This window comes from Pleurodeles waltl, chromosome 6, assembly GCF_031143425.1.
Source record: "Pleurodeles waltl isolate 20211129_DDA chromosome 6, aPleWal1.hap1.20221129, whole genome shotgun sequence".
Taxonomy (NCBI): Eukaryota; Metazoa; Chordata; class Amphibia; order Caudata; family Salamandridae; genus Pleurodeles; species Pleurodeles waltl.
The window spans coordinates 83,334,252-83,356,164 of NC_090445.1; the positions used below are offsets into that span (position 1 = coordinate 83,334,252).

Consider the following 21,913-nt stretch of genomic DNA (forward strand, 5'->3'; position numbering starts at 1 on the left):
CCCCACGTTGGGGGTGATGCTTTTTAAAGGCTTCTCCATTTTCGGGTTTAACATTAACTCTCACCTTTTTCAGATATTTCGCTGAGGCTTAAAACGACACACACACACACATCCTGCCGTTTGCCTCACGATTCCCACAGGACTCCACACAACACAGCACTTCCCACCCTGGGAGTCGCCGCTGGGAGCGGTCCTAGGCCCAGCCTTTCCTGCGCTCTTTTCTAGCCTGAGCCGCTAGTGCTTACAGCGAGCTCGGAGTCCGCTCCGGTCCGTCCTGTCCCCCCCCATCCTTTCAAAAAGAGGAGTTTAAGGTCTCATCCCCCCTGGTGTTATGATTAAAGTAGGTATGAAAACTACTTAATGTCAGCAGCGGGATTTGACCACAGGACTGGGGAAGATAATGCCCTTGAATGTGGCACCTTACACCGCTCGGCCATTCCGGCAGCCTCCGGAACACGGCTCTGGAGGCTGACTGCCACCTCGCGACACAGGGAGAGTTCACACTGTTCTCTACTGGACATTTAAGTATATGCCCAGAGACAGGTTGAGAGGACAGATGCATGTATGTACCACAGTGAGCTCCAGAGAGACTGATGGGGACATAAGACTGGAGTAGAGCGAGAGATGGAGAAAGAGAAAGGTGCCTGTATCGAGTCAGCAGCAGAGAAAATGAAACAAAGGGGCCTCCTGGGATAACCACACACTACTTCCTCACAAAGAACACACAGAGGGTGTGTGAAATGACATAGGCACAGCAGCCTGGCTAGCTACGTCGGTAGAGCATGAGACTCTTAATCTCAGGGTTGTGGGTTCGAGCCCCACGTTGGGCGTGACGCTTTTTAAAAGCTTCTCCATTTTCGGGTTTAACATTAACTCTCACGTTTTTCAGATATTTCGCTGAGGCTTAAAACTACACAAACACACATCCTGCAGTTTGCCTCACAATTCCCACAGGACTCCACACAACGCAGCACTTCCCGCTCTGGGAGGCGCCGCTGGGAGCGGTCCTAGGCCGAGCCTTTCCTGCGCCCTTTCCTAGCCTGAGCCGCCCGTGCTTACAGCGAGCTCGGAGTCCGCTCCGGTCCGTCCTGTCCCCCCCATCTTTTCAAAAAGAGGAGTTTAAGGTCTCATCCCCGCTGGTGTTATGATTAAAGTAGGTATGAAAACTACTTTATGTCGGCAGCGGGATTTGATCACGGGACTGGGGAAGATACTGCTCTTGAATGTGGCAACTTACACTGCTCGGCCATTCAGGCAGCCTCCAGGATATGGCTGTGGAAGCTGACTGCCACCTTGCGAAACAGGGAGAGTTCACACTGTTCTCTACTGGACATTTAAGTATGTGCCCAGAGACAGGTTGAGAGGACAGACGCATGTAAGTACCAGAGTGAGCTCCAGAGAGACCGATGGGGACATAAGACTGGGGAAGAGCGAGAGATGGAGAAAGAGAAAGGTGCCTGTGTCGAGTCAGCAGCAGAGAAAATGAAACAAAGGGGCCTCCTGGAATAACCACACACTACTTCCTCACAAAGAACACACAGAGGATGAGTGAAATGACATAGGCACAGCAGCCTGGCTAGCTCAGTCGGTAGAGCACGAGACTCTTAATCTCAGGGTCGTGGGTTCGAGCCCCACGTTGGGTGTGATTTCTTTTAAAGGCTTATCCATTTTGGGGTTTAACATTAACTCTCACCTTTTTCAGATATTTCGCTGAGGCTTAAAACTACACACACACACATCCTGCAGTTTGCCTCATGATTCCCACAGGACTCCACACAACGCAGAACTTCCCTCCCTGGGAGGCGCCGCTGGGAGCGGTCCTAGGCCCAGCCTTTCCTGCGCCCTTTCCTAGCCTGAGCCGCCCGTGCTTACAGCGAGCTCGGAGTCCGCTCCGGTCCGTCCTGTCCCCCCCCCATCCTTTGAAAAAGAGGAGTTTAAAGTCTCATCCCCGCAGGTGTTATGATTAAAGTAGGTATGAAAACTACTTTATGTCGGCAGCGGGATTTCATTACGGGACTGGGGAAGATACTGCTCTTGAATGTGGCAGCTTACACCGCTCAGCCATTCCGGCAGCCTCCGGAACACGGCTCTGGAGGCTGACTTCCACCTCACGAAACAGGGAGAGTTCACACTGTTCTCTACTGGACATTTAAGTATGTGCCCAGAGACTGGTTGAGAGGACAGATGCATGTATGTACCAGAGTGAGCTCCAGAGAGACTGATGGGGACTTAAGACTGGGGTAGAGCGAGAGATGGAGAAAGAGAAAGGTGCCTGTGTCGAGTCAGCAGCAGAAAAAATTAAACAAAGGGGCCTCCTGGGATATCCACACACTACTTCCTCACAAAGAAAACACAGAGGGTGTGTGAAATGAAATAGGCACTGCAGCCCAGCTAGCTCAGTAGGTAGAGCATGAGACTCTTAATCTCAGGGTTGTGCATTCGAGCCACACGTTGGTCGTGATGCTTTTTAAAGGCTTCTCCATTTTCGGGTTTAACATTAACTCTCACGTTTTTCAGATATTTCGCTGAGGCTTAAAACTACACAAACACACATCCTGCAGTTTGCCTCACAATTCCCACAGGACTCCACACAACGCAGTTCTTCCCGCTCTGGGAGGCGCCGCTGGGAGCGGTCCTAGGCCGAGCCTTTCCTGCGCCCTTTCCTAGCCTGAGCCGCCCGTGCTTACAGCGAGCTCGGAGTCCGCTCCGGTCCGTCCTGTCCCCCCCATCTTTTCAAAAAGAGGAGTTTAAGGTCTCATCCCCGCTGGTGTTATGATTAAAGTAGGTATAAAAACTACTTTATGTCGGCAGCGGGATTTGATCACGGGACTGGGGAAGATACTGCTCTTGAATGTGGCACCTTACACTGCTCGGCCATTCAGGCAGCCTCCAGGATATGGCTGTGGAAGCTGACTGCCACCTCGCGAAACAGGGAGAGTTCACACTGTTCTCTACTGGACATTTAAGTATGTGCCCAGAGACAGGTTGAGAGGACAGACGCATGTAAGTACCAGAGTGAGCTCCAGAGAGACCGATGGGGACATAAGACTGGGGAAGAGCGAGAGATGGAGAAAGAGAAAGGTGCCTGTGTCGAGTCAGCAGCAGAGAAAATGAAACAAAGGGGCCTCCTGGAATAACCACACACTACTTCCTCACAAAGAACACACAGAGGATGAGTGAAATGACATAGGCACAGCAGCCCGGCTAGCTCAGTCGGTAGAGCATGAGACTCTTAATCTCAGGGTCGTGGGTTCGAGCCCCACGTTGGGTGTGATTTCTTTTAAAGGCTTATCCATTTTGGGGTTTAACATTAACTCTCACCTTTTTCAGATATTTCGCTGAGGCTTAAAACTACACACACACACATCCTGCAGTTTGCCTCATGATTCCCACAGGACTCCACACAACGCAGCACTTCCCACCCTGGGAGGCGCCGCTGGGAGCGGTCCTAGGCCGAGCCTTTCCTGCGCCCTTTCCTAGCCTGAGCCGCCCGTGCTTACAGCGAGCTCGGAGTCCGCTCCGGTCCGTCCTGTCTCCCCCCCATCCTTTGAAAAAGAGGAGTTTAAGGTCTCAACCCCGCTGGTGTTATGATTAAAGTAGGTATGAAAACTACCTTATGTCAGCAGCGGGATTTGATCACAGGACTGGGGACGATACTGCTCAAGAATGTGGCACCTTACACCGCTCGGCCATTCGGGCAGCCTCCGGAACACGCCTCTGGAAGCTGACTGCCACCTCGCGAAACAGGGAGAGTGCACACTGTTCTCTACTGGACATTTAAGTATGTGCCCAGAGACAGGTTGAGAGGACAGATGCATGTATGTACCAGAGTGAGCTCCAAAGAGACTGATGGGGACATAAGACTGGGGTAGAGCGAGAGATGGAGAAAGAGAAAGGTGCCTGTGTCGAGTCAGCAGTAGAGAAAATGAAACAAAGGGGCCTCCTGGGATAACCACACACTACTTCCTCACATAGAACACACAGAGGGTGTGTGAAATGACATGGGCATAGCAGCCTGGCTAGCTCAGTCGGTAGAGCATGAGACTCTTAATCTCAGGGTCGTGGGTTCGAGCCCCACATTGGGGGTGATGCTTTTTAAAGGCTTCTCCATTTTCGGGTTTAACATTAACTCTCACCTTTTTCAGATATTTCGCTGAGGCTTAAAACTACACAAACACACATCCTGCAGTTTGCCTCACGATTCCCACAGGACTCCACACAACGTAGCACTTCCCACCCTGGCAGGTGCCGCTGGTAGCGGTCCTAGGCCGAGCCTTTCCTGCGCCCTTTCCTAGCTTGAGCTGCCCGTGCTTACAGCGAGCTCGGAGTCCGCTCCGGTCCGTCCTGTCTCCCCACATCCTTTCAAAAAGAGGAGTTTAAGGTCTCATCCCCGCTGGTGTTATGATTAAAGTAGGTATGAAAACTACTTTATGTCGGCAGCGGGAATTGATCACGGGACTGGGGAAGATACTGCTCTAGAATGTGGAGCCTTACACCGCTCGGAAATTCCGGCAGCCTCCCGAACACAGCTCTGGAGGCTGACTGCCACCTCGCGAAACAGGGAGAGTTCACACTGTTCTCTACTAGACATTCAAGTATGTGCCCAGAGACAGGTTGAGAGGACAGATGCATGTATGTACCAGAGTGAGCTCCAGAGAGACTGATGGGGACATAAGACTGGGGTAGAGCGAGAGATGGAGAAAGAGAAAGGTGCCTGTGTCGAGTCAGCAGCAGAGAAAATGAAACAAAGGGGCCTCCTGGGATAACCACACACTACTTCCTCACAAAGAACACACAGAGGTTGTGCGAAACACCATAGGCACAGCAGCCCGGCTAGCTCAGTCGGTAGAGCATGAGACTCTTAGGGCCTGATTCTAACTTTGGAGGACGGTGTTAAACCGTCCCAAAAGTGGCGGATATACCACCTACCGTATTACGAGTTCCATAGGATATAATGGACTCGTAATACGGTAGGTGGTATATCCGCCACTTTTGGGACGGTTTAACACCGTCCTCCAAAGTTAGAATCAGGCCCTTAATCTCAGGGTCGTGGGTTCGAGCCCCACGTTGGGCGTGATGCTTTTTAAAGGCTTCTCCATTTTCGGGTTTAACATTAACTATCACCTTTTTCAGATATTTCGCTGAGGCTTAAAACGACACACAAACACACATCCTGCCGTTTGCCTCACGATTCCCACAGGACTCCACACAACGCAGCACTTCCAGCCCTGGGAGGCGCCGCTGGGAGCGGTCCTAGGCCCAGCCTTTCCTGCGCCCTCTCCTAGCCTGAGCCGCCCGTGCTTACAGCGAGCTCGGAGTCTGCTCCGGTCCGTCCTGTCCCCCCCCATCCTTTCAAAAAGAGGAGTTTAAGGTCTCATCCCCGCTGGTGTTATGACTAAAGTAGGTATGAAAACTACTTTATGTCAGCAGTAGGATTTGATCACGGGACTGGGGACGATAATGCTCTAGAATGTGGCACCTTACACCGCTCGGCCATTCCGGCAGCCAGCGGAACACGGCTCTGGAGGCTGACTGCCACCTCGCGAAACAGGGAGAGTTCACACTGTTCTCTACTGGACATTTAAGTATGTGCCCAGAGACAGGTTGAGAGGACAGATGCATGTATGTACCAGAGTGAGCTCCAGAGAGACTGATGGGGACATAAGACTGGGGTAGAGCGAGAGATGGAGAAAGAGAAAGGTGCCTGTGTCGAGTCAGCAGCAGAGAAAATGAAACAAAGGGGCCTCCTGGGATAACCACACACTACTTCCTCACAAAGAACACACAGAGGATGTGTGAAATGACATAGGCACACCAACCCGGCTAGCTCAGTCGGTAGAGCATGAGACTCTTAATCTCAGGGTCGTGGGTTCGAGCCCCACGCTGGGTGTGATGCTTTTTAAAGGCTTATCCATTTTTGGGTTTAACATTAACTCTCACCTTTTTCAGATATTTTGCTGAGGCTTAAAACTACACACACACACACACATCCTGCAGTTTGCCTCACGATTCCCACAGGACTCCACACAACGCAGCACTTCCCACCCTGGGAGGCGCCGCTGGGAGCGGTCCTAGGCCGAGCCTTTCCTGCGCCCTTTCCTAGCCTGAGCCGCCCGTGCTTACAGCGAGCTCGGAGTCCGCTCCGGTCGGTCCTGTCCCCCCCCATCCTTTCAAAAAAAGGAGTTTAAGTCTAATCCCCGCTGGTGTTATGATTAAAGTAGGTATGAAAACTACTTTATGTCGGCAGCGGGAATTGATTACGGGATTGGGGAAGATACTGCTCTTGAATGTGGTACCTTACACCGCTCGGAAATTCCGGCAGCCTCCGGAACACGGCTCTGGAGGCTGACTGCCACCTCGCGAAACAGGGAGAGTTCACGCTGTTCTCTACTGGACATTTAAGTATGTGCCCAGAGACAGGTTGAGAGGACAGATGAATGTATGTACCAGAGTGAGCTCCAGAGAGACTGATGGGGCCATATGACTGGGGTAGAGCGAGAGATGGAGAAAGAGAAAGGTGCCTGTGTCGAGTCAGCAGCAGAGAAAATGAAACAAAGGGGCCTCCTGGGATAACCACACACTACTTCCTCACAAAGAACACACAGAGTGTGTGTGAAATGACATAGGCAAAGCAACCCGGCTAGCTCAGTCGGAAGAGCATGAGACTCTTAATCTCAGGGTTGTGGGCTCGAGCCCCACGTTAGGCGTGATGCTTTTTAAAGGCTTCTCCATTTTCAGGATTAACATTAACTCTCACCTTTTTCAGATATTTCGTTGAGGCTTAAAACTACACACACACACATACTGCAGTTTGCCTCACGATTCCCACAGGACACCACACAACGCAGCACTTCCAGCCCAGGAAGGCGCCGCTGGGAGCGGTCCTAGGCCGAACCTTTCCTGCGCCCTTTCCTAGCCTGAGCCGCCCGTGCTTACAGCGAGCTCGGAGTCCGCTCCGGTCCGTCCTGTCACCCCCCATCCTTTCAAAAAGAGGAGTTTAAGGTCTCATCCCCGTTGGTGTTATGATTAAAGTAGGTATGAAAACTACTTTATGTCGGCAGCGGGATTTGATCACAGGATTGGGGAAGATACTCCTCTTGAATGTGGCACCTTACACCGCTCGCCCATTCCGGGAGCCTCCGGAACATGGCTCTGGAAGCTGACTGCCACCTCGCGAAACAGGGAGAGTTCACACTGTTCTCTACTGGACATTTAAGTATGTGCCCAGAGACAGGTTGAGAGGACAGATGCATGTATGTACCAGAGTGAGCTCCAGAGAGACTGATGGGGACATAAGACAAGAGTAGAGCGAGAGATGGAGAAAGAGAAAGGTGCCTTTGTCGAGTCAGCAGCAGAGAAAATGAAACAAAGGGGCCTCCTGGGATAACCACACACTACTTCCTTACAAAGAACACACAGAGGGTGTGTGAAATAACATAGGCACAGCAGCCTGGCTAGCTCAGTTGGTAGAGCATGAGACTCTTAATCTCAGGGTTGTGGGTTCGAGCCCCACGTTGGGGGTGATACTTTTTAAAGGCTTCTCCATTTTCGGGTTTAACATTAACTCTCACCTTTTTCATATATATTTTGCTGAGGCTTAAAACTACACACACACACATCCTGCAGTTTGCCTCACGATTCCCACAGGACTCCACACAACGCAGCACTTCCCGCCCCGGGAGGCGCCGCTGAGAGCGGTCCTAGGCCGAGCCTTTCCTGCGCCCTTTCCTAGCCTGAGCCGCCCGTGCTTACTGCGAGCTCGGTGTCCGCTCCGGTCCGTCCTGTCCCCCCCATCCTTTCAAAAAGAGGAGTTTAAGGTCTAATCCCCGCTGGTGTTATAATTAAAGTAGGTATGAAAACTAATTTATGTCGGTAGCGGGATTTGATCATGGTACTGGGGAAGATACTGCTCTTGAATGTTGCGCCTTACATCGCTCGGCCATTCCGGCAGCATACGGAACATGGCTCTAGAGGCTGACTGCCACCTCGCGAAACAGGGAGAGTTCACACTGTTCTCTACTGGACATTTAAGTATGGGCCCAGAGACAGGTTGAGAGGACAGATGCATGTATGTACCAGAGTGAGCTCCAGAGAGACTGATGGGGACATAAGACTGGGGTGGAGCGAGAGATGGAGAAAGAGAAAGGTGCCTGTGTCGAGTCAGCAGCAGAGAAAATGAAACAAAGGGGCCTCCTGGGATAACCACACACTACTTCCTCACAAAGAACACACAGAGGGTGTGTGAAATGACATAGGCACACCAGCCCGGCTAGCTCAGTCGGTAGAGCATGAGACTCTTAAGCTCAGGGTCGTGGGTTTCAGCCCCGCATTGGGCGTGATGCTTTTTAAAGGCTTCACCATTTTCGGGTTTAACATTAACTCTCACCTTTTTCAGATATTTTGCTGAGGCTTAAAACTACACACACACACATCCTCCCGTTTGCCTCATGATTCCCACAGGACTCCACACAACGCAGCACTTCCCGCCCTGGGAGGCGCCGCCGGGAGCGGTCCTAGGACGAGACTTTCCTGCGCCCTTTCCTAGCCTGAGCCGCCCGTGCTTACAGCGAGCTCGGAGTCCGCTCCGGTCCGTCCTGTCCACCCCCATCCTTTCAAAAAGAGGAGTTTAAGGTCTCATCCCCGCTGGTGTTATGATTAAAGTAGGTATGAAAACTACTTTATGTTGGCAGCGGGATTTGATCACGGAACTGGGGAAGATACTGCTCTAGAATGTGACACCTTACACCGCTCTACAATTCTGGCAGCCTCCGGAACAAGCCTCTGGAAGCTGACTGCCACCTTGCGAAACAGGGAGAGTTCACACTGTTCTCTACTGGACATTTAAGTATGTGCCCAGAGACAGGTTGAGAGGACAGATGCATGTATGTACCAGAGTGAGCTCCAGAGAGACTGATGGGGACATAAGACTGGGGTAGAGCGAGAGATGGAGAAAGAGAAAGGTGCCTGTGTCGAGTCAGCAGCAGAGAAAATGAAACAAAGGGGCCTCCTGGGATAACCACACACTACTTCCTCACAAAGAACACACAGAGGGTGTGTGAAATGACATAGGCACAGCAGCCCGGCTAGCTCAGTCGGTAGAGCATGAGACTCTTAATCTCAGGGTCATGTGTTCGAGCCCCATGTTGGGCATGATGCTTTTTAAAGGCTTCTCCATTTTCGGGTTTAACATTAACTCTCACCTTTTTCAGATATTTCGCTGAGGGATAAAACTACACAAACACACATCCTGCAGTTTGCCTCACGATTCCCACAGGACTCCACACAACGCAGCACTTCCCACCCTGGGAGGCGCCGCTGGGAGCGGTCCTAGGCCGAGCCTTTCCTGCTCCCTTTCCTAGCCAGAGCCGCCCGTGCTTACAGCGAGCTCGGAGTCCGCTCCGGTCCGTCCTGTCTCCCCCCCATCCTTTCAAAAAGAGGAGTTTAAGGTCTCAACCCCGCCGGTGTTATGATTAAAGTCGGTATGAAACTACTTTATGTCAGCAGCGGGAATTGATCACGGGACTGGGGAAGATACTGCTCTTGAATGTGACACCTTACACCGCTCGGAAATTCCGGCAGCCTCCCGAACACGGCTCTGGAGGCTGACTGCCACCTCGCGAAACAGGGAGAGTTCACACTGTTCTCTACTGGACATTCAAGTATGTGCCCAGAGACAGGTTAAGAGGACAGATGCATGTATGTACCAGAGTGAGCTCCAGAGAGACTGATGGGGACATAAGACTGGGGTAGAGCGAGAGATGGAGAAAGAGAAAGGTGCCTGTGTCGAGTCAGCAGCAGAGAAAATGAAACAAAGGGGCCTCTTGGGATAACCACACACTACTTCCTCACAAAGAACACACAAAGGTTGTGTGAAACACCATCGGCACAGCAGCCTGGCTAGCTCAGTCGGTAGAGCATGAGACTCTTAATTTCAGGGTCGTGGGTTCGAGCCCCACGTTGGGTGTGATGCTTTTTAAAGGCTTCACCGTTTTCGGGTTTAACATTAACTCTCACCTTTTTCAGATATATTTCGCTGAGGCTTAAAACTACACACACACACACACATCCTGCCGTTTGCCTCACGATTCCCACAGGACTCCACACAACGCAGCACTTCCCACCCTGGGAGGCGCCGCTGGGAGCGGTCCTAGGCCCAGCCTTTCCTGCGCCCTTTCCTAACCTGAGCTGCCCGTGCTTACAGCGAGCTCGGAGTCCGCTCCGGTCCGTCCTGTCCCCCCCCATCCTTTCAAAAAGAGGAGTTTAAGGTCTCATCCCCGCTGGTGTTATGATTAAAGTAGGTATGAAAACTACCTTATGTCGGCAGCGGGATTTGATTACGGGACTGGGGACGATACTGCTCTAGAATGTGGCACCTTACACCGCTCGGCCTTTCGGGCAGCCTCCGGAACATGGCTCTGGAGGCTGACTGCCACCTCGCAAAACAGGGAGAGTTCACACTGTTCTCTACTGGACATTTAAGTATGTGCCCAGAGACAGGTTGAGACGACAGATGCATGTATGTACCAGAGTGAGCTCCAGAGAGACTGATGAGGACATAAGACTGGAGTAGAGCGAGAGATGGAGAAAGAGAAAGGTGCCTGTATCGAGTCAGCAGCAAAGAAAATGAAACCAAGGGGCCTCCTGGGATAACCACACACTACTTCCTCACAAAGAACACACAGAGGGTGTGTGAAATGACAATCAACACAGCAGCCAGGCTAGCTCAGTCGGTAGAGCATGAGACTCTTAATCTCAGGGTCGTGGGTTTGAGTCTCACGTTGGGCGTTATGATTTTTAAAGGCTTCTCCATTTTCGGGTTTAACATTAACTCTCACCTTTTTCAGATATATTTCGCTGAGGCTTAAAACTACACACACACACACACACATCCTGCAGTTTGCCTCACGATTCCCACAGGACTCCACACAACGCACCACTTACCACCCTGGGAGGCACCACTGGGAGCGGTCCTAGGCGGAGCCTTTCCTGCGCCCTTTCCTAGCCTGAGCCGCCCGTGCTTACAGCGAGCTCGGAGTCCGCTCCGGTCCGTCCTGTCCCCCCCCCATCCTTTAAAAAAGAGGAGTTTAAGGTCTCATCCCCGCTGGTGTTATGATTAAAGTAGGTATGAAAAGTACTTTATGTCAGCAGCAGGATTTGATCACGGGACTGGGGACGATACTGCTCTAGAATGTGGCACCTTACACCGCTCAGCCATTCCGGCAGCCTGCGGAACACGGCTCTGGAGGCTGACTGCCACCTCGCAAAACAGGGAGAGTTCACACTGTTCTCTACTGGACATTTAAGTATGTGCCCAGAGACAGGTTGAGAGGCGAAATGCATGTATGTACCAGAGTGAGCTCCAGAGAGACTGATGGGGACATAAGACTGGGGTAGAGCGAGAGATGGAGAAAGAGAAAGGTGCCTGTGTCGAGTCAGCAGCAGAAAAAATGAAACAAAGGGGCCTCCTGGGATAACCACACACTACTTCCTCACAAAGAACACACAGAGGATGTGTGAAACGATATAGGCACAGCAGCCTGGCTAGCTCAGTCGGTAGAGCATGAGACTCTTAGTCTCAGGATCGTGGGTTCGAGCCCCACGTTGGGCTTGATGCTATTCAAAGGCTTATCCATTTTCGGGTTTAACATTAACTCTCACCTTTTTCAGATATTTTGCTGAGGCTTAAAACAACACACACACACATCCTGCAGTTTGCCTCACGATTCCCACAGCACTCCACACAACGCAGCACTTCCCACCCTGGGAGGCGCCGCTGGGAGCGGTCCTAGGCCGAGCCTTTCCTGCGCCCTTTCCTAGCCTGAGCCGCCCGTGCTTACAGCGAGCTCGGAGTCCGCTCCGGTCCGTCCTGTCTCCCCCCCATCCTTTCAAAAAGAGGAGTTTAAGGTCTCAACCCTGCTGGTGTTATGATTAAAGTAGGTATGAAAACTACTTTATGTCGGCAGCGGGAATTGATTAGGGGACTGGGGAAGATACTGCTCTTGACTGTGGCGCCTTACACCTCTCGGCCATTCCGGTAGCCTTCGGAGCACAGCTCTGGAGGCTGACTGCCACCTCGCGAAACAGGGAGAGTTCACACTGTTCTCTACTGGACATTTAAGTATGTGCCCAGAGACAGGTTGAGAGGACAGATGCATGTATGTACCAGAGTGAGCTCCAGAGAGACTGATGGGGACATAAGACTGGGGTAGAGCGAGAGATGGAGAAAGAGAAAGATGCCTGTGTCGAGTCAGCAGCAGAGAAAATGAAACAAAGGGGCCTCCTGGGATAACCACACACTACTTCCTCACAAAGAACACACAGAGGGTGTGTGAAATGACATAGTCACAGCAGCCTGGCTAGCTCAGTCGGTAGAGCATGAGACTCTTAATCTCAGGGTCGTGGGTTCGAGCCCCACGTTGGGTGTGATGCTTTTTAAAGGCTTATCCATTTTCGGGTTTAACATTAACTCTCACCTTTTTCAGATATTTCGCTGAGGTATAAAACTACACAAACACACATCCTGCAGTTTGCCTCACGAATCCCACAGGACTCCACACAACGCAGCACTTCCAGCCCTGGGAGGCGCCGCTGGGAGCGGTCCTAGGCGGAGCCTTTCCTGCGCCCTTTCCTAGCCTGAGCCACCCGTGCTTACAGTGAGGTCGGAGTCCGCTCCGGTCCGTCCTGTCCCCCCCCCCATCCTTTCAAAAAGAGGAGTTTAAGGTCTCATCCCCGCTGGTGTTATGATTAAAGTAGGTATGAAAACTACCTTATGTCAGCAGCGGGATTTGATCACAGGACTGGGGACGATACTGCTCAAGAATGTGGCACCTTACACCGCTCGGCCATTCGGGCAGCCTCCGGAACACGCCTCTGGAGGCTGACTGCCACCTCGCAAAACAGAGAGAGTTCACACTGTTCTCTACTGGACATTTAAGTATGTGCCCAGAGACAGGTTGAGACGACAGATGCATGTATGTACCAGAGTGAGCTCCAGAAAGACTGATGGGGACATAAGACTGGAGTAGAGCGAGAGATGGAGAAGGAGAAAGGTGCCTGTATCGAGTCAGCAGCAGAGAAAATGAAACCAAGGGGCCCCCTGGGATAACCACACACTACTTCCTCACCAAGAATACACAGAGGGTGTGTGAAATGATATAGGCACAGCAGCCCGGCTAGCTCAGTTGGTAGAGCATGAGTCTCTTAATCTCAGGGTCGTGGGTGCGAGCCCCACGTTGGGCGTGATGCTTTTTAAAGGCTTCTCCATTTTTGGGTTTAACATTAACTCTCACCTTTTTCAGATATATTTCGCTGAGGCTTAAAACTACACACACACACACACACGTCCTGCAGTTTGCCTCACGATTCCCACAGGACTCCACACAACGTAGCACTTCCCGCCCTGGGAGGCGCCGCTGGTAGCGGTCCTAGGCCGAACCTTTCCTGCGCCCTTTCCTAGCCTGAGCCATCCGTGCTTACAGCGAGCTCGGAGTCCGCTCCGGTCCGTCCTGTCCCCCCCATCCTTTCAAAAAGAGGAGTTTAAGGTCTAATCCCTGCTGGTGTTATGATTAAAGTAGGTATGAAAACTACTTTATGTCAGCAGCGGGATTTGATCATGGTACTGGGGAAGATACTGCTCTTGAATGTGCCACCTTACACCGCTCAGCCATTCCGGCAGCCTACGTAACACAGCTCTGGAGGCTGACTGCCACCTCGCGAAACAGGGAGAGTTCACACTGTTCTCTACTGGACATTTAAGTATGTGCCCAGAGACAGGTTGAGAGGACAGATGCATGTATGTACCAGAGTGAGCTCCAGAGAGACTGACGGGGACATAAGACTGGGGTAGAGCGAGAGATGGAGAAAGAGAAAGGTGCCTGTGTCGAGTCAGCAGCAGAGAAAATGAAACAAAGGGGCCTCCTGGGATAACCACACACTAATTCCTCACAAAGAACACACAGAGGGTGTGTGAAAGGAAATAGGCACAGTAACCTGGCTAGCTCAGTCGGTAGAGCTTGAGACTCTTAATCTCAGGGTAGTGGGTTCGAGCCACATGTCGGTGTGATGCTTTTTAAAGGCTTCTCCATTTTCGGGTTTAACATTAACTCTCACCTTTTTCAGATATTTCACTGAGGCTTAAAACTACACACACACACATCCTGCAGTTTGCCTCACAATTCCCACAGGACTCCACACAATGCAGCACTTCCCGCCCTGGGAGGCGCCGCTGGGAGCGGTCCTAGGCCGAGCCTTTCCTGCGCCCTTTCCTAGCCTGAGCCGCCCGTACTTACAGCGAGCTCGGAGTCCGCTCCGGTCTGTCCTGTCCCCCCCAATCCTTTAAAAAAGAGGAGTTTAGGGTCTCACCCCCGCTGGTGTTATGATTAAAGTAGGTATGAAAACTACTTAATGTCAGCAGCGGGATTTGATCACGGGACTGGGGAAGATATTCCTCTTGAATGTGGCACCTTACACCGCTCGGCCATTCCGGCAGCCTCTGGAGCAAGGCTCTGGAAGCTGACTGCCACCTCGCGAAACAGGGCGAGTTCACACTGTTCTCTACTGGACATTTAAGTATGTGCCCAGAGACAGGTTGAGAGGACAGATGCATGTATGTACCAGAGTGAGCTCCAGAGAGACTGATGGGGACATAAGACTGGGGTAGAGCGAGAGATGGAGAAAGAGAAAGGTGCCTGTGTCGAGTCAGCAGCAGAGAAAATGAAACAAAGGGGCCTCCTGGGATAACCACACACTACTTCCTCACAAAGAACACAAAGAGGATGTGAGAAATGACATAGGCACAGCAGCCCGGCTAGCTCAGTCGGTAGAGCATGAGACTCTTTATCTCAGGGTCATGGGTTCGAGCCCCACGTTGGGCGTGATGCTTTTTAAAGGCTTATCCATTTTCGGGTTTAACATTAACTCTCACCTTTTTCAGATATTTCGCTGAGGCTTAAAACTACACACACACACATCCTGCAGTTTGCCTCACGATTCCCACAGGACTCCACACAACGCAGCACTTCCCACCCTGGGAGGCGCCGCTGGGAGCGGTCCTAGGCCGAGCCTTTCCTGCGCCCTTTTCTAGCCTGAGCCGCCTGTGCTTAAAGCGAGCTCGGAGTCCGCTCCGGTCCGTCCTGTCTCCCCCCCATCCTTTCAAAAAGAGGAGTTTAAGGTCTCAACCCTGCCGGTGTTATGATTAAAGTAGGTATGAAAACTACTTTATGTCGGCAGCGGGAATTGATCACGGGACTGGGGAAGATACTGCTCTTGAATGTGGCGCCTTACACCGCTCGGAAATTCCGGCAGCCTCCCGAACACGGCTCAGTAGGCTGACTGCCACCTTGCGAAACAGGGAGAGTTCACACTGTTCTCTACTGGACATTCAAGTATGTGCCCAGAGACAGGTTGAGAGGACAGATGCATGTATGTACCAGAGTGAGCTCCAGAGAGACTGATGGGGACATAAGACTGGGGTAGAGCGAGAGATGGAGAAAGGTGCCTGTGTCGAGTCAGCAGCAGAGAAAATGAAACAAAGGGGCCTCTTGGGATAACCACACACTACTTCCTCACAAAGAACACACAGAGGTTGTGTGAAATACCACAGGCACAGCAGCCCGGCTAGCTCAGTTGGTAGAGCATGAGACTCTTAATCTCAGGGTCGTGGGTTCGAGCCCCACGTTGGGCGTGATGATTTTTAAAGGCTTTTCCATTTTCGGGTTTAACATTAACTCTCACCTTTTTCAGATATTTCGCTGAGGTTTAAAACGAGACACACACACACATCCTGCCGTTTGCCTCACGATTCCCACAGGACTCCACACAACGCAGCACTTCCAGCCCTGGGAGGCGCCGCTGGGAGCGGGCCTAGGCCCAGCCTTTCCTGCCCCCTTTCCTAGCCTGAGCCACCCGTGCTTACAGCGAGCTCGGAGTCCGCTCCGGTCCGTCCTGTCCCCCCCCATCCTTTCAAAAAGAGGAGTTTAAGGTCTCATCCCCGCTGGTGTTATGATTAAAGTAGGTATGAAAACTACTTTATTTCAGCAGCGGGATTTGATCACGGGACTGGGGATGATACGGCTCTAGAATGTGGCACCTTACTCCGCTCGGCCATTCCGGCAGCCTGCTGAACACTGCTCTGGAGGCTGACTGCCACCTCGCAAAACAGGGAGAGCTCACACTGTTCTCTACTGGACATTTAAGTATGTGCCCAGAGACAGGTTGAGAGGACAGATGCATGTATGTACCAGAGTGAGCTCCAGAGAGACTGATGGGGACATAAGACTGGGGTAGAGCGAGAGATGGAGAAAGAGAAAGGTGCCTGTGTCGAGTCAGCAGCAGAGAAAATGAAACAAAGGGGCCTCCTGGGATAACCACACACTACTTCCTCACAAAGAACACACAGAGGATGTGTGAAATATCATAAGCACAGCAGCCCGGCTAGCTCAGTCGGTAGAGCATGAGACTCTTAATCTCAGGGTCGTGGGTTCGAGCCCCACGTTGGGCGTGATGCTTTTTAAAGGCTTATCCATTTTCGGGTTTAACATTAACTCTCACCTTTTTCAGATATTTTGCTGAGGCTTAAAACTACACACACACACACACATCCTGCAGTTTGCCTCACGATTCCCACAGGACTCCACACAACGCAGCACTTCCCACCCTGGGAGGCGCCGCTGGGAGCGGTCCTAGGCCAAGCCTTTCCTACGCCCTTTCCTAGCCTGAGCTGCCCATGCTTACAGCGAGGTCGGAGTCCGCTCCGGTCCGTCCTGTCCCTCCCCCCCCATCCTTTAAAAAAGAGGAGTTTAAGGTCTCATCCCTGCTGGTGTTATGATTAAAGTAGGTATGAACACTGCTTTATGTCGGCAGCGGGATTTGATTACAGGACTGGGTAAGATACTGCTCTTGCATGTGGCGCCTTACACCGCTCAGCCATTCCGGCAGCCTCCGGAACACGCCTCTGGAGGCTGACTGCCACCTCGCGAAACAGGGAGAGTTCACACTGTTCTCTCCTGGACATTTAAGTATGTGCCCAGAGACAGGTTGAGAGGACAGATGCATATATGTACCAGAGTGAGCTCCAGAGAGACTGATGGGGACATAAGACTGGGGTAGAGCGAGAGATGGAGAAAGAGAAAGGTGCCTGTGTCGAGTCAGCAGCAGAGAAAATGAAACAAAGAGGCCTCCTGGGATAACCACACACTACTTCCTCACAAAGAACACACAGAGGGTGTGTGAAATGACAAAGGCACAGCAGCCCGGCTAGCTCAGTCAGTAGAGCATGAGACTCTTAGTCTCAGGGTCGTGGGTTCGAGCCCCACATTGGGTGTGATGCTTTTTAAAAGCTTCTCCATTTTCGGGTTTAACATTAACTCTCACCTTTTTCAGATATTTCGCTGAGGCTTGAAACTACACACACACACATCCTGCAGTTTGCCTCACGATTCCCACAGGACTCCACACAACGGAGCACTTCCCCCCCTGGGAGGCACCGCTGGGAGGGGTCCTAGGCCGAGCCTTCCTGCGCCCTTTCCTAGCCTGAGCCGCCCGTGCTTACAGCGAGCTCGGAGTCCGCTCCGGTCCGTCCTGTCCCCCCCCATCCTTTCAAAAAGAGGAGTTTAAGGTCTCATCCCCGCTGGTGTTATGATTAAAGTACGTATGAAAACTACTTTATGTCAGCAGCGGGATTTGATCACAGGACTGGGGAAGATACTGCTCTTGAATGTGGCACCTTACACCGCTCAGCCATTCCAGCAGCCCACAGTATTCCTCTGGAACACGGCTCTGGAGGCTGACTGCCACCTCGCGAAACAGGAAGAGTTCCCAATCTTCTCTACTGGACATTTATCACAACACCCTCAGCAGCACGGGCCTCCTCAACAGACATCAGGGAGACGCTGCTGCAAGACGGGCATCGAAGTACCAAATGTTTAACAATAAACACCAGCACTTCAACCTTCTACATCACACCCCCAACCCCTATGCTTTTACAGCACATACCACGGCTTGCTCATTCAAGGACGCGTCAGAAAAGGCATATCACGTCAGGAACTAGAAAAATCATTGTCTAATTTACACATCTCTCCATCTAGAGCAGGTGCCAGACCCTAAAGGCCACAGAGCCCAAGGCTGCCGCTTAATATTACACAACTGCCCTTACTAATCCACCCTGCCCCTTCAAACCGGGCACCAGACCTTTCTGGGACATAAACATAAATGTCATTCATGGCAAATTCACTGCCAGGAACACAGTGGCAGCTCGTCCTTATGGACTTCAGTTTGGGCTCCACTCTTTGTAGTCTATCAATTTTTTTATTACACTAATAGTGAAAAATAATATATTATTCACTATTAGTGTAATAAAAATGGAGTACAGTTAGCTGGGATATGCCTGTCCATGGCAGCTGAGGTAAGTAAAAAATGCTTGTAAATGTCTATTGTGTGCATGCTTGCGGGTGAGAGGGTATTTATGTGAGAGAGAATGTATGCAAGTGTCAAGTTGTATGTTTTTATAAGTATGTGTGTGTGAGTGAAAGTGGAGGTCAAAGGTCGTGTGATGTCACTTCTGCTACCCCCGGCATTTCGTTGAATTGACGTTCATGAACATAAACCAATGATTTAATATCATTTCACTGACATCTCCTGTGAGATATTCTAGTTCAGACATCTGGAACCCAGATCTCTTGGAACAGGCATCTGGCACTGAATTCACAGTAAGAGCACAGATGTTGGCATCTGCTGTACCAGACATTTATGCCACAGGCATCGCCTCTTTTTAGCAGAGATAGCAGCATGTAAATGTTTCACAACAGACATCTTGAGCATACTTCCCGAAACAGCTTTCAGCAATGCCAGATTCTCTGTCTCACATTCACAATTGAGAAGAATGTCACAGACTTACGGTATTAACTGTCCCCTAAGCCACATCTAAAGGGACTGTTCCCAGAAGGTTCATCACTAGTGAGATATTTTCGATTACAAATTGAGATTTTCCTAGCCTTGGTGTCTGAAAGGCTAGATTTTATTAAAGACACGGAGGCGAGTATTATGCAGTCTTTTCTTGCTTTAATTACAACAGCAGCCAAGCAAGAACTACAGTTCCCAGAAACAAAGAACCACAAAATGACATCATAGTGTAGTAACCAATGGGATATCACAATGCACTACTAATATCTTAACTGCGAGCAACAAGTCCTCTTTTCTTGATGCGAACTACAGAGGAGAAGTAACCAAAACAATTACATAGAACATAAAAACCAAAGTCATAAAGTCCATGCAGCAATCTTGAAGATGACGGAGACCGAAGGCCGACTGGGAGGAATAGTCGATGCCGATCAAGTCCAAGCTCTGTAAGAGACGTTGGTGTGCATCAAGTTGAGCCAACACTGGAAGAGGGAGTTGGCACTGGAAGAGAGAAACAGGGCGGGTTAAATCGTGGTGGGATAATACTCGCCTCCGTGTCTTTAATAAAATCTAGCCTTTCAGACACCAAGGCTAGGAAAATCTCAATTTTATTACAAGACCGGAGGCTCATATTATGCATGTTCAAAGCATTGCAATCACAGAATCTGAGACATGAGAAATCGGCTTACAATAAAAAGTTCTAAACGTATTTTCATTCGACCAGTCTGCAGACTTGAGAATATCCTGTAAAGAGGAACCTGCCCAAAAGGCGCGAGAGGCCATAGCCCCTCTGGCCGAATGGGCACCAAAGGCACTAATATCGATGCCAGCAAGGGACATAACCCATTTAACCCAGCGAGCCAGGGTAGGGGAAGACACAGGAAGGTGAGGTTTCTGAAAGGAAATAAGTAGTTGGGATGAAGAGGACGATCTCAAATCTGCAGTACGGGTTACATAAGTTTTTAAACAATTTCCAACACATATCTTGGGTTGAGAAGGAAAAAATGGATAATTAATACTAGACAAATTGGTTTTCGTACGCCTTTTGATCTGAAACGAAACACCTAGGGGAGAAAAGAAAAAAGAAGTAACCTCTAATGCTCTAACGTCTGAGATCCGCTTGATAGAGACCAAACATAAAAGCATGGTTAACTTGGCCGAAAGCTGTTTGAGAGATAACAACTCATTATCAGGCCACGAGGTAAGAAAACGCAACACCAGAGTAACATCCCACATAACATTATATTTAGGAGACGGTGTATTAACATATCTTACTCCCTTTAACAATTGGCAGACAAGGGGATGCTCTCCAACTGGCCTACCATCAACTCTTTGATGCTCCGCAGAAATGGCAGATCTATACAAATTAATAGTGCGATAAGCCTCACCTTGAGAAGCCAGGGAAGCCAAAAAATTTATAATTAGTACTACACTCGCTGAAAAGGGATCTGAATCCCTGTCCAGACACCAGCTGTGCCAAAGGGACCAAGCTGACTTGTAGGCCCTGGAAGTTCCAGGGGCTCTGGCCTGCTGGATAAATTTAACAGCGTCCTCCGAAATTCCTGAGGCTCTCCAGGACGACCCGAAACCTTCCAAGCTATGAGGAACAGGGACCCGTCGAGGATCAATTGATGTTGTTGGCCCTGGGGGTTCAAGAGGAGATCGGGGAATTGAGGCAGCCAAATAGGCGGAGCGATCGCCAACTCTAATAGAGTCGGATACCACGGTTGGGTTTGCCAGAAAGGAGTTACAATCACCAGAATAGACCGGTGCCTGCGCACTTGAGCGAGGACCCTGGGAATGAGAAGGAAAGGGGGGAATGCATATAGAAGGGAAGACGGCCAAATCTGAAGAAAGGCATCTGTAGCCAGGGCTTGCGGATCTGGCCTCCAACTGAAATAGGAAGGAAGGTGAGAATTGAGGCGAGAAGCAAACAGATCTATGGACATTTCTCCAAAGATAGAAGAAAGGTGACTGAACACTGAAGGGTGCAATTGCAAATCGCTGGAATCGTGAAGGTGTCTGGAATACCAGTCCGCTACTGTATTGAATTTGCCTGGCAAGAACACCGCCTTGACTGAAATCCGACGAGGCAGACAATATTCCCAAAGATGTTTTGCTAGAGAGGAGAGTACCTTGGACCTGGTACCTCCTAGGTGATTGATGTATCTGACAGCGGACAAATTGTCCATCCTGAGAAGGATGGTGCAACTTACCCTGTTTTTTGCAAAAGTGCGGATGGCAAAGGAACCTGCAAGCATCTCTAAACTGTTGATGTGCAAGAAGGACTCCTTCAGAGACCATGCGCCCCCAGTCGAGAACTGACCACATCTCGCGCCCCAACCCGTCCGACTTGCATCGGATTCTAATACAAGGTCTGGGGCGGCAGAGAAGATAGTTCTGCCGTTCCAGGCATCTAGATGCGTTAGCCACCACTGAAGCTCTTCTTTGGATTCGGCATCTAAGACCAAGGGATCCGAATAAGCGAGACCTTTGTGAAGATGACGTATCTTGAGCCGTTGTAGGGCTCGATAATGTAAAGGACCTGGGAAGATTGCCTGAATGGAAGAAGCTAACAGACCTACTAGGCGTGCCAGATTCTGAGAGAGATATGCGGAAGGGAAAGGGAGTGACGAATCTCCTTCTTGATCAATGATACCTTGTGTTGCGGGAGCTACAACACCGACAGAGTAGTATCTATTTGAAAACCGAGAAACTCCAGTGTTTGAGTCGGAACTAAAACCGACTTTTGCACATTGATGAGAAAACCTAGACCGCGAAGCAGGTTTAGACACAGTTGAAGATGATCTAGAAGTAGATTCTTGTCCTGTGCCATCAAAAGGAAGTCGTCCAAATAAAGAATTAAACGCACCCCGTGAGACCGGAGAAAGGCTGCAACGGGTTTGAGAATCTTGGTGAAACACCATGGAGCGGAAGAAAGGCCGAAGGGAAGAACTCGAAAGTGGTAGAAAGAGTCCTGCCATTGGAATTGAAGAAACTTCCTGTGCGAATGATGGAT

General features: G+C 50.7%; 5 non-coding genes across 5 annotated transcripts; all 5 read left to right on the forward strand.

Moving 5' to 3' along the window:
* The first annotated feature begins 3,198 nt into the window (after positions 1-3,198).
* TRNAK-CUU (transfer RNA lysine (anticodon CUU)) lies at positions 3,199-3,271 on the forward strand. Its single transcript has one exon. It is a non-coding gene; the product is annotated as a tRNA-Lys (tRNA).
* A 2,546-nt stretch (positions 3,272-5,817) lies between these two features.
* On the forward strand, positions 5,818-5,890 carry TRNAK-CUU (transfer RNA lysine (anticodon CUU)). Its single transcript has one exon. It is a non-coding gene; the product is annotated as a tRNA-Lys (tRNA).
* A 6,460-nt stretch (positions 5,891-12,350) lies between these two features.
* Positions 12,351-12,423, forward strand: TRNAK-CUU (transfer RNA lysine (anticodon CUU)). Its single transcript has one exon. It is a non-coding gene; the product is annotated as a tRNA-Lys (tRNA).
* Positions 12,424-15,609: 3,186 nt separating this feature from the next.
* On the forward strand, positions 15,610-15,682 carry TRNAK-CUU (transfer RNA lysine (anticodon CUU)). The gene has a single exon. It is a non-coding gene; the product is annotated as a tRNA-Lys (tRNA).
* A 743-nt stretch (positions 15,683-16,425) lies between these two features.
* Positions 16,426-16,498, forward strand: TRNAK-CUU (transfer RNA lysine (anticodon CUU)). Its single transcript has one exon. It is a non-coding gene; the product is annotated as a tRNA-Lys (tRNA).
* The last annotated feature ends 5,415 nt before the right edge of the window (positions 16,499-21,913 follow it).